At 51.2% G+C, this 10369-nt stretch overlaps 1 protein-coding gene across 1 annotated transcript in view; it reads left to right on the forward strand.

Moving 5' to 3' along the window:
- The first annotated feature begins 8600 nt into the window (after positions 1 to 8600).
- The window catches only part of CPLX2 (complexin 2), a 70188-nt gene continuing 68419 nt past the window's right edge, over positions 8601 to 10369 (forward strand). The window contains exon 1 of the mRNA XM_006906533.1: positions 8601 to 8772. The gene's annotated coding sequence lies outside the window, so the exon portion shown is untranslated. The remainder of the gene's footprint in view (positions 8773 to 10369) is intronic.

Raw genomic sequence — 10369 nt, forward strand, 5'->3', positions numbered from 1 at the left:
TGGAGCCTCACATTTTCTCTGAAAGGAAAATTCTAGCAACCACGACGTCCATGTGAGCAGATGGACACTCAGGCCAAGAACTCGTAACTGGCCACCGGCAGAGATGGAACCTGAACCCCTAAAGTCCACGTTTTTTATGGTGACGCCACTGACGTCTTAGGAAACGAGTTTCTAGAAAATCAAATTCAAAGCCACCCCAAAGGCGGACAGCGGTCGGAGCCTGAGGCCTCCGTCGTCAGTGCACAAACACGCCCACCAGGACGGAGGTCGTAGGCTGGCGACTCTGGACGCCCGGACGCCCCCCTCTGTGAGTCTGGCGGGTGACGTGGCCGCCTCAGGCCCTGGCGCGCTGTCCATTCCCCATCAGGCAGAGCCTGGTTGCACCAAACCAGCCCCACTGGACTCCACTCCTGCCTTTCTCCGTCTAACGTTTACCAAATATTTGCTAAACCCAGCGCCCTCCCCAGAGCCACGCAGCCTCACCTCTGTGTCTCCACCCTCCCCTCCAGGCCTCCCCTCGTCCCTCCAGCCAGCCCCCGGCCTCTCCCCAGTTCCTCAGACACGCCGGGCGCCCTCCCGCCCCCGGGCCTCCACAGTCCCTGTCTCCCCCGCACCCCACGTGGCTCTCTGCCTCGCTTCCTTCGAGTTTCTGCTTAAGCATCACCTTGTCGGCGAGGTCTTCTCTGACCCCTCAGGAAAAAATGTCGATAACCCAGCACTTTCCTGCCCCGTCTCGGTTTTCATTTTTCCCATAACGATTGTCACAGCAAATGTCTGACACATCCGTGCGTTTACCATGTGCCTCCCCGCCCACAAGGCGAGCACCTCGAAAGTGGAGACCTCCGTCTGCTTGGTTCATGGGTGAATTCTAAGTATCGGGAACCATTCCTGGCACACGGTAGGTGGCGAGTGAATATTCGTTGAATTAATGAACGCTATCGCTACAGCCAACTGGTCTCACTCTCTCTCTTGCCTTTAGGGTTTTTCAGACATGGGCGACACCAGCCAAAGTGCCCCAGTGTCAAGAGACCCAGAAGAGACGCTCCTTAGAGCCTCTCTCTCAAGGTGCTTCTCCCCGTCCCACGTGACAGCGGTGGGGTGGGGTGCCACCCACAATGCCCCTGACTCCAGAGAAGCTTCTCTCCTTCTCTCTTTACCTTCAGCCTTTTACGCCCTCAAGGCTGGCCAAACTTGCTTCGAAATCAGTTCACGTCTTCACGGATGGACTGGCACCTCACCTTGCCTGAGGGTTCTTGGCACCCATATTTTATTTCTGGCTTCCGTGGCCTCGGCTGACACTGAGACAGGCACCATCTGTTCTCACGCCCTGTTACACATACATCGTACCACCGAACGTGCGGAAGAATCTGGAACACAGATGTCTGCGTCTCCACTGTGCAGACAGGGAAACCGAGGCTCAGAAGTCCTTCCTCTCTGGTCTCTGGGACTGGATAAATGCTCGCGAATTACCTGTCTCGCAGCTGCCCCAGAGAGCTTGGGAACCACTGTCCTCGGCCCCTGACTGCCTTCCCTAGACAGTGAGTCAGGGTCTGGTTATCTGCTGTTTGCTCTGTGGGGTTCTGCCTCCCACCCGCCGCCAGGCAGCACCCAGAGAAGCTGCCGGCCCTAATCAGCTGGACCTCTCGTCCGCCGCCGCGATGAGCAGCATGGTGGGAAGATAAATGGATGTGATTATCACCTCCGATGAGGTTTAGTGATTACCTATGGATTTTCTCTATCCTTGTGGCAGACACAATGGAGTCTGCCACAGGGGGTACGATTTTAGAACTCAGGGGAGGGGACCAAGCACCTTTTTGACTTACATTGTACCAAAGCTCGAGAGTCCAATGGACTTGGGTTTGGATCCAAGCTCTGTGACTTTGGACAAGTCGGTCAGCCTCTCTGAGCCAGTTACCTTCCTCTGCACCAGGAAGTGGAGACACGCTAAGACGTGTTCTTCCGTATCGGAACAGCAGCATTCTCCAGAGTCCTGGTCCAAACCATTTTACGTACAACTGCAAAGCTCTACAGTAACCATCTCTAAGCACCTCGCCTCCCATTGCGTCTCCTCAGCAGCAACTCGAAGGAGCGAACTGACGAACTGACGTACTACACAATCACAACAGCAGTAATAACAGCAGTGGCTCCCTTACTGAGTTCCTCTCACATACAAGTGCCTTACAGGCGTAATGCCATTTAATCCTCTCAATGACCCTAAAGGATAGATCCTATTCAATTCTTATTTTACATATGAGGAAATCTGGTTGCATGTGGCTTGCCCAATGTCCCTAAGTAGGTGAAGGGTAAGACCAGCCCTAGAACCTGAGTTCTAGTCCCCAGTGCCAATATTTGAACCCTCTACTAAAAATGTCTCAATTGCATGTGTCATGCTTTCTGTGGGATATTCTGGCGTGGGCTTGAATTGGCTTCATTAGAGTAATCTTTGTTTAATCCGATTGAACTAGGTCTGTGAGCGTCACCCACACTTGCCTCTCTGAGTCCCTGTCGTTCGTCGTAAACTGAGGGTGACGAAGTGTCCTTTCCGGTGGTGGTTTCGAGGATTGAATGAGATATAATAAATATCGGTTTTCCTTTTCGCCTCGAAAATTAATACAAATTGATTTGCTGAAATAATGACAACTGGGATTTAAGAACATCGATAAAAAGTAGGAAACTAAGTCGAGCGTGAAATTGATAGTGTTGGAAACTGTCTACCTATCTATTTGGCGAGTCGCGCGATGCCGGAAGTGTCGAGATGCCGTGCACCGCACTGTCACGAGAGCTAGAGGACATGGAGAACAGAGCGGAGAAGCTGTCATCTTCGCCGATTTGACAAACGCTCACGGGGCCGCTTTTCCCAGCACCGTGGGTTCAGAGATGCTCGTGACTGAAATGGTCCTCGCTCTCACGGAGGTCGCACTCCGGGGAGACAAACGGAAAATAACGAACGAATCGGATGTTTGGAAGAGCAGCGAGTGTGATCGGAAGTCAAGCGAGGCAGCCGCAGAAAGCGTGACGTGGGATGAGAACGGGCCGTTTCACGGCACGGGCTGGGGAAGCCCCCTCTGTGGCGACGGCTGTGGAAAGGCCTGCCTGTTGAGGAACGGTCGGCCACGGAAGGAGCCGCAGCCCCGAGCTGGGAATGAAAGGCATATATTCAAGGAACGAAAGAGACACTCTGTGGCCTGGGTGGCGTGGGCGGCAGGGTAAGTGGCAGAGTAACTAGCTCGGGACAGGTGGGGCCAGACCACGCGAAACCTTCAAGATCATGATAGCAGGTCTGGGTTTTATTCTGAGTGTGACTGGAAAAATGCCATTAGAGGCTTAGGAGGCTAATAGCCTGATCTATTTCATACTTTTAAAAGACACATTGGACCCAAACAAATATGACACTTGATTTATGACAAAGATAACATGCACAACGGCGCCGAGAAAGTGGTCTTTCTTTCAATAGATGGTACCGTGTCAGTCAGTAGGGTAGCCACAGAGTCAAAAAAAATGAATCATAACCCCAGCTTCATCCTACACACTAAAATCAACTTTATGTGGATTGTAACTATAAATACAAAAGGTAAAAAAGATAAAGATTATGAAAGGTAACAAGGAGAATCTATTCATCACGTTGGCTAGACAACAATTTCTTACATAGAACACAAAAAGCACTAACCGTAAAGAAAAAAATATAATAAATTGAACTACTATAAAATAGCAACTTTTTTTCATCAAAAGACACCGTCAACAAAGAGAAAGAGCCAGCCCTGGGCTGGGAGAAAATGTTTATAATAGATATAGCCTCAAAGGTTTCCTATCCAAAACATATAAGGAATTCCTACAAATCAATAAAAAAGGGCAGATGTCACAATAGAAAAATTGAAAAAAGACATGAATGAGCTCTTCACAAAAGTTTTCCAAATAGTCATTAAACATGTGAGAAAGTACTTCCTTAGTCATCACGTAAATTCAAATTAAAACCAATACATACTCACTACATACGAAGAATGGCTAATACTAAAAACATATTGACAACGCCAAGTGTTAGTGAGCAACTAGAACTCTCATTCACAGCTTATGGGAGTGCAAACTGGTCTCCAATATTTGTAGAAGTGTTTGGAAGTATCTTCTAAAGCTGACTTTATGTATGCATGCCTTACCCATTTACTTCTCTCCTGGGAATACACCCAACAAAACCTCTTGTATCAAAAGATCTATACGAAATTTGGAAACAACCCAAAAATCCATCAACAAATTGAGAAATAGTCATACAGTCGACTATTACGCAATAATGAAAAGTAAAACAGTGCTGATACAGGTAAGAACATGAATGGATCTCACAATGTGATTCTGAGCCAAAGCAGCCCAACACAGAAGAATATGTACTGCACGATCTCATGAATCAGCAACGCTGCAGTCTCAGGAGTCAGAGGTAACGGTGGTGACCTTTGAGGAGACGTACGGTGGGGAGCGGTGACTGGGGTGCCATGATGGAGGCTCATCATCTTCCATTTCGCTACCTGGGTGCCGGTTGCACCGTTGTGCTTGCTTTGTGATAACTGAACTGTTCACATAATTTGTGTGCTTTTCCGTATGGGATATGCATTTAAAAAATCACTTTGGGAGGCAAGAGTGGAACCAGAGGGACCAGTCAAGAAGCCGTGGTAGCAACTCAGGCAGGAGATTACGATGGTGTGGCCGAGAGGAGATGCAGTGCGGAAGGAGAAGAGACAGCTAATTTAGGATGCGTTTGGTGCAAGAGCTTAATTGACTGGCTGATGGATTGGATGCCGAGGGAAAGGAAGAATCCAACAGTGGTCCCTGGGTTTGTGACCCACGCAGCTAGGCAGATGTGGGACCACTGGTCCAGATGAGGACAACTAGGAAAGGAACCAGCACCATTGAGATGCTTTCATATTTTACGTCATTTACTTCCCCCCAAAACCTTCCTTGTTTGCTATTTTTATACCCACTTTACAGAGGAGGAAACTGAGGCTCTCGGAGATGAAATTATTGGTCCAGGCTCGCACAGGTCTGGGAGGGAAGAGAAGGGAAAGATGTTTTTACCTGGGAGGCGGTCAGGTATAGTGTTGGAGCCTGCACACTTAAGTCAAACGGCTGAGGTCTGAAGACTGCCTCTGCTGGGGTTCAACCTTGGGCAAGTCTCTCGACTTCCTTTGTCTTCATCTGTAAAGTGGGGATAAGAGTCATACCTCCCTCCATTGGGTTAACGTATGTCAAGAGTTTTAAAGGGGGCTGATACAAGAAACAAGTCAGCTGTCTGTAAGTCCGCCATTATCAGGGTCCACGTGGAGTTCCAGAGGGGTGGAGAAACAGAAGGTAGATTTTAGTTCTTGAGCCAAGACTGAGTTTCATTAGCATAGTGATTGCCCTTTGAAACGCTGAAACAAATGATGGCATATAGTATTACTGCCACATAACAGAGACCATCAGGACCAAAATCCAGGAGCCAAAAGACATTAACTGCATACGAGAGAGGAAATACTGGCTTGGCTCGTGGGCCACCTGGGTGACAATATGCTTTTCTGTATGTGGGAGAGGAAAACGGTGGAAATTATTTAGCAACCATTTTGGACAGCTAAATCCCAATCTCCCCCAGGTGCTTGGAGGTAGGGGGCCTCCACAGGCTTTTACTTTCCAGAGTCAGCAGTTCACTCTTGGATTAAGCGATGCTTCTCATCACTTCCCTCTTACCTGAGTTACTGCAGCAGCCTCTAAACTAGACTCCTCCGATGTCTTCCTCTTCGGTAAATACCGACTGAGCACCAACACTGTTCCAGGTTCTCTGCTAGGACACGCCCACAGGCACGGTGCCCTCGTGGCACTTCAGCCCCACGTCACTCCAGAGTAACAGTTCTGCTAGTAGAAAGCACTTGGCAACCTGCAAAGGACTGGCCCAGTGTTGCTACTGTGAGATGATCGAGGTGACGATGGCGGCTGTTAACCCTGAGCTGCTGTCGCCCTTCAACAGCCCACCGCTGCCTGCAGGATAAAGGCACACGGCCGGTCCACACTGAATTCCAGCCTCATTTCCCATCCCCTCCCCCTTACATCAGCCTTACACTCCAACCACACCACACCGCTAACGGGCCCTTCATTTCTGTACCCAAAGGCCCTTGAATATTGTTTCTTCTATCTGAAACACTCTCTACCTTCTGCCTGCCTGGAAACTCCCACTTAATCCTTGAAGATCCAGTCCCAACCCTCTCCAGGACCTCCGCGCAGGCAGCATTCAGCCGCCCTTCCTCTCCCTTCACAGTGCTCTGCGTGAGTGTCTCTCAGTAGAGGCTACGATAGAATAGAATGACCTGAGAATCATCTTCAAATCCCAGTCGCCCCTCCTCCCCACTCACCAAACATCGAGATGCAGTAAGTCTGGGGTGCACGCTGGTTAAGAGCACAGGCTTTGAGTCACACGAAGTCAGAGTAAGTCCCAGCTCAGCTGTTGACCAGCTTCGTGAGCTTGGCCAATGCACTTAAATTCCCTAAGGTTCTATTACCTCTGTAAAATGGGGACAGAAATAGGCAGGAATGATTAGCTGAGACAAAGCGTGTGTAACATTTAATACATTATCTGGCACCTGGGAAGCAGTGGACAAATTCTAATTGTTATCGGAAAGGATTTCAATTTATTCTGACCTATCTGGCAACCTACCTATTTCTTGCCCACCCCACCCACCTCCGATTTGAGAATAAATATTGAGTATTCATGAAATTGTATTGTGACCCGTTGTTTCCATGCCCTGTGTCTCTTATTAACGTGAAATCCTGGAAGGCAGGAGCTACGTCTTGGTTCTAGGTCCCCAGCACGCAGTACCAGGAAAGGTGTTATCTCTTACAAGCTGTGTGATCTTAGACAGGTCAGTCTGCCTCTTCTGGCCTCGGATGTTTCTGATGCTGAGGAGAATAAGACCTACCATATCAGGTTGTTATGAATACCAAATAAGATGATGGATGTGGATGTGCTTTGCATGGTGTGAAGAAGTGAGCTGTTGCTATGGTTTTCCATCCAGGGTGAAAGGGAGCTGTGATTCAGGCCTGTCGGCACACAGCCACGTATCTGTGACTCTCCACTTCCTCTTCTCCCTACTCCATGAAATATCGGGGTAGCCCTCTTTCTTTAAACACTCTTAGTTGACTTGTACCTAACAGAAGATTTCACAATGACCTATACGATAGCTCCAGCCGCCCCAGAGAGAAAGGGACTTTGGATGCACGGCTGAGAGCGAGCGCATCACGATGCTTATCACTGGGAACGCAGCAGCGGGCAAGGCAGACGGGATCCTTACCCAGGAAAGTTTCAGTCTCGTCGAAGGAAAGTCGATGATAAATAAGGAAACATGTAAATGAAATAATTTCAGAGAGTAATAATTACTAAGAAAAAATGAAGCTCGCAATGTCATAGATGAAGGGGGGGCGGGAATCATTAGATAGTGTAGTCACGGAAGGCGTCTTTAGGAGGTGACATTTGAGCCCAAATCCAAAGGACAAGAAGGGTTGAGTTGCGTGAAGATTGAGGTCGTGAGGTTCCCAAGTAGAGAAAACGGCAAAAAAAAATTTTTTTTTAATTTTTAAAAAATTTTTGTACCAAGCAGCTTGGTCTAAAATGGAGGTCACTGTAGGTAGAATTACCGAGTCGAGAGAGAGCTAGCTGTGATGGCGCGGGAGGGTTAGACAGGAACGCCGCCGTGTGGGGCTTCGCAGGCTGCGACTTTAAAAATATATAGAAATCAAATGAGCAATTGAATGAAGAAGTTATTCGGACCTCTGCTTCTCGCATCCACATTCATTAAGCAGATATAATTCAGCATCTACTGTGTGTCATTGTGCTAGGAGTTGGAGATACAGAGAAAAATAAAATATAGAAGCAGTTTTATGAGCCCGGTAACCAAGGATATAGATGCACAGCAGAGGGTTGTAACGTAGAGGGAGCTTAGGGGAGGGAGTGATTGACAGTGCCTCGGGGATCAGGGAAATTTTCATTGAGAATGAGGATACTTCAACTAGAAAGTAAAGCAAAAGTGATCCAAAAAAAAACCATTCCAGCCAAAAGGAGCAGCAGGTGCTAAGGCACGGGGATGAAGCTCTTCGGAATGAGTGGTCATCTGTCCTGCTGAGAACACAACTGGAGAGGAGGGCTGGGTCTGCCTACTGAGAGACCAGAGACTTTGCATCTTATCATAGGCACGTGATATATATGGAGGGGTTAGAATGCTCTCTCTAGGGCATGGGAGATGGTGGGCAGGAAGGAGGAATTTGAGGCAGTTAGACCAGTGAGCGGAGTTTGCAACAAAGCAGGTACAAGGCTTGTATTTAGTTATCGGAGAGGGAGGGAGAGATATTTCCAAGACAGACGCCCTTTGTTCCTTAAGTAACAAGCAGGACCCTAAATCCCCAAACTTCAGGGAAGAACTGACTGCATGGGGAACTCCCCCACGTCTCCCTCTTGGTTTCACAGACACCTCTGCTGGCGCCTTCTCTCCTCCCGGTTGCCAGCCCCCGCCTCCTTTCTCAGGAAGCTTGGGTCTCCCTGGGAGCGGGTCTGCCCTTGGGGGAGGCCTCTCAGCTCTGTGCCCTGCAGCTGGGCTGACAATCGGCCGACGGAAGAGGGGCCCGGCGCCCCCCGCATGCACATGTGCTAGCCCAGGCAGGAGGGAGCGCCTCCGCAGAGGAGTCCAGCAAGAGGGGGAGAGAGAGGCGCGCCAGAATCTCGGTCCCGGGCGCCCAGGTCGGCCGCGGAGGAGCTGCAGCCTCCAACAGGTTCGTAGAACGCGCGCTCGCTCTCCGCTGCTGAGCCGCCACCTCCTCCGCCGGAGCAGGTTCGCTGGAGAGACCCCAGCCATAGGCCCTGCGCCGCGGAGCTCCCTGAGGGAGGCTCCCTCCGGCCCTCCTTCCTTCTCCCGGTAGCTCTCAGCCGCCGCCGGCTCTTCCGGGGCGAGGCGGAGGGCGCCACGGCTCCTTCTCGCTTCAGCACCACCTCGGGGACAGCTCCCGCGGCCGGCTGGGTCCCGGCCCCGGGTCAGCACTGCAAAGGCGGACAGCGGCCGCCTGGCCGGCTGCTCGGCTCGCCGGGTCTGTGTTCAGCATCGCGGCCGCCCAGGACAGTCCCCTCGCCCCGCGGGCTCCGCTGCCCGCGTCAGCACCGCGGCGGCGGACAGCTCTTGCCGCCCTCCCGCTCCCTGGCGAGCCGCGAACAAAGCAAAGCGGAGGGGCTGGGGCCTCCCGCCCTCCTTGGGGGTGGGCGTTTGCATCGCTCGGGGGATTTCGGCTTCCCGCAGAGCAGTGTCAGGAGAGCTGGGGAAGGGGGCCTAGTCGCAGTCGCGCGTCTCTGGCTTGGGTCTGCAGTTCGCCAAGGCCTGGCCGTGCAATGGCGGGTCCCAGCTGGAAGTCGGAAAGAGGGTGGGAGGGGAGACAGGCGCAGAGGGTCTCGGGCTCCAGCTGGGCGAGCTGGCCCTGAGCTAGGAAGACGGTGTGCGCCACCCACTCTTCCTTCCAGACCCCACCTCCACCTAGCTCAGGACCACGGACTTTCAGGAGAGCCTAACACAGATGCCTCAGGCTCGCAGCTGCGATCACTGACTCTGGCTGTCTCCGGAACATCCCTAGAAAGTGTGAGGCTGAGTTCCGTGGGGGAGGAGGCCGAGAAACCGCAGGGAATCCGCAGGAGCGGGCAGCTCCAGGCTCCCCCTCCGTCCTGCCCAGGTTTCTGCCCCTACCTCCAGAGCGAAGGTGCGAGGGAAGGGGGTGGAGGGGGGGAGCAGCAGGCTGTGAAGGAAGCTTGGCAACTAGCAAGGAAAGAGGCAGAAGAAGTACGAGAAGCTGAGAGCTTCCCAAGCAGGGGAGCCAGTTCCGAGGTGGAAAACCAAACGTGGAAGAGGAAACCTTTTCTCTGGGAGCTGAAGCTGGGAGGGCCCCGGATCACGTGACTCTTTGGAGCACTGCCTGTCTCACCCGGAGACTGAGCCTAGGGGCAGAGGTGATTTGCCTAAGGTCACCAAGCAATTTAGTAGCAGAACTGGGCCTTAAGCCCAGGCTCCCCAAATCCTGAGCCTGTTGTGTAACACTCTTAGAGAAGACTTTTAAAATCTCAGACGCAGGGAGAAGAGCTGAGTGGTTTCCGTTCTGAGTACAGGTCTCAGCTCTGTGGCTCACTAGCCCATGACCTTGGGCAAGGGGCCTTCTGAGAAGAGGGGTTAAAATGTTTCACATGTGGTGAAAATTTAATTAAATATCTGTATAATGAGATTAGGGTGGTGCCTGGCACACAGTAAATGCTCAAAAAAAAAAAAACGTTAGCAACCGTTCCTGCTATTATTCCTTCTGTAAACATGCGCTGAGGACCTCTTGTGTGCCGGGA

This window comes from Pteropus alecto, unplaced genomic scaffold (genome assembly GCF_000325575.1).
Source record: "Pteropus alecto unplaced genomic scaffold, ASM32557v1 scaffold40, whole genome shotgun sequence".
NCBI classification, from domain to species: domain Eukaryota; kingdom Metazoa; phylum Chordata; class Mammalia; order Chiroptera; family Pteropodidae; genus Pteropus; species Pteropus alecto.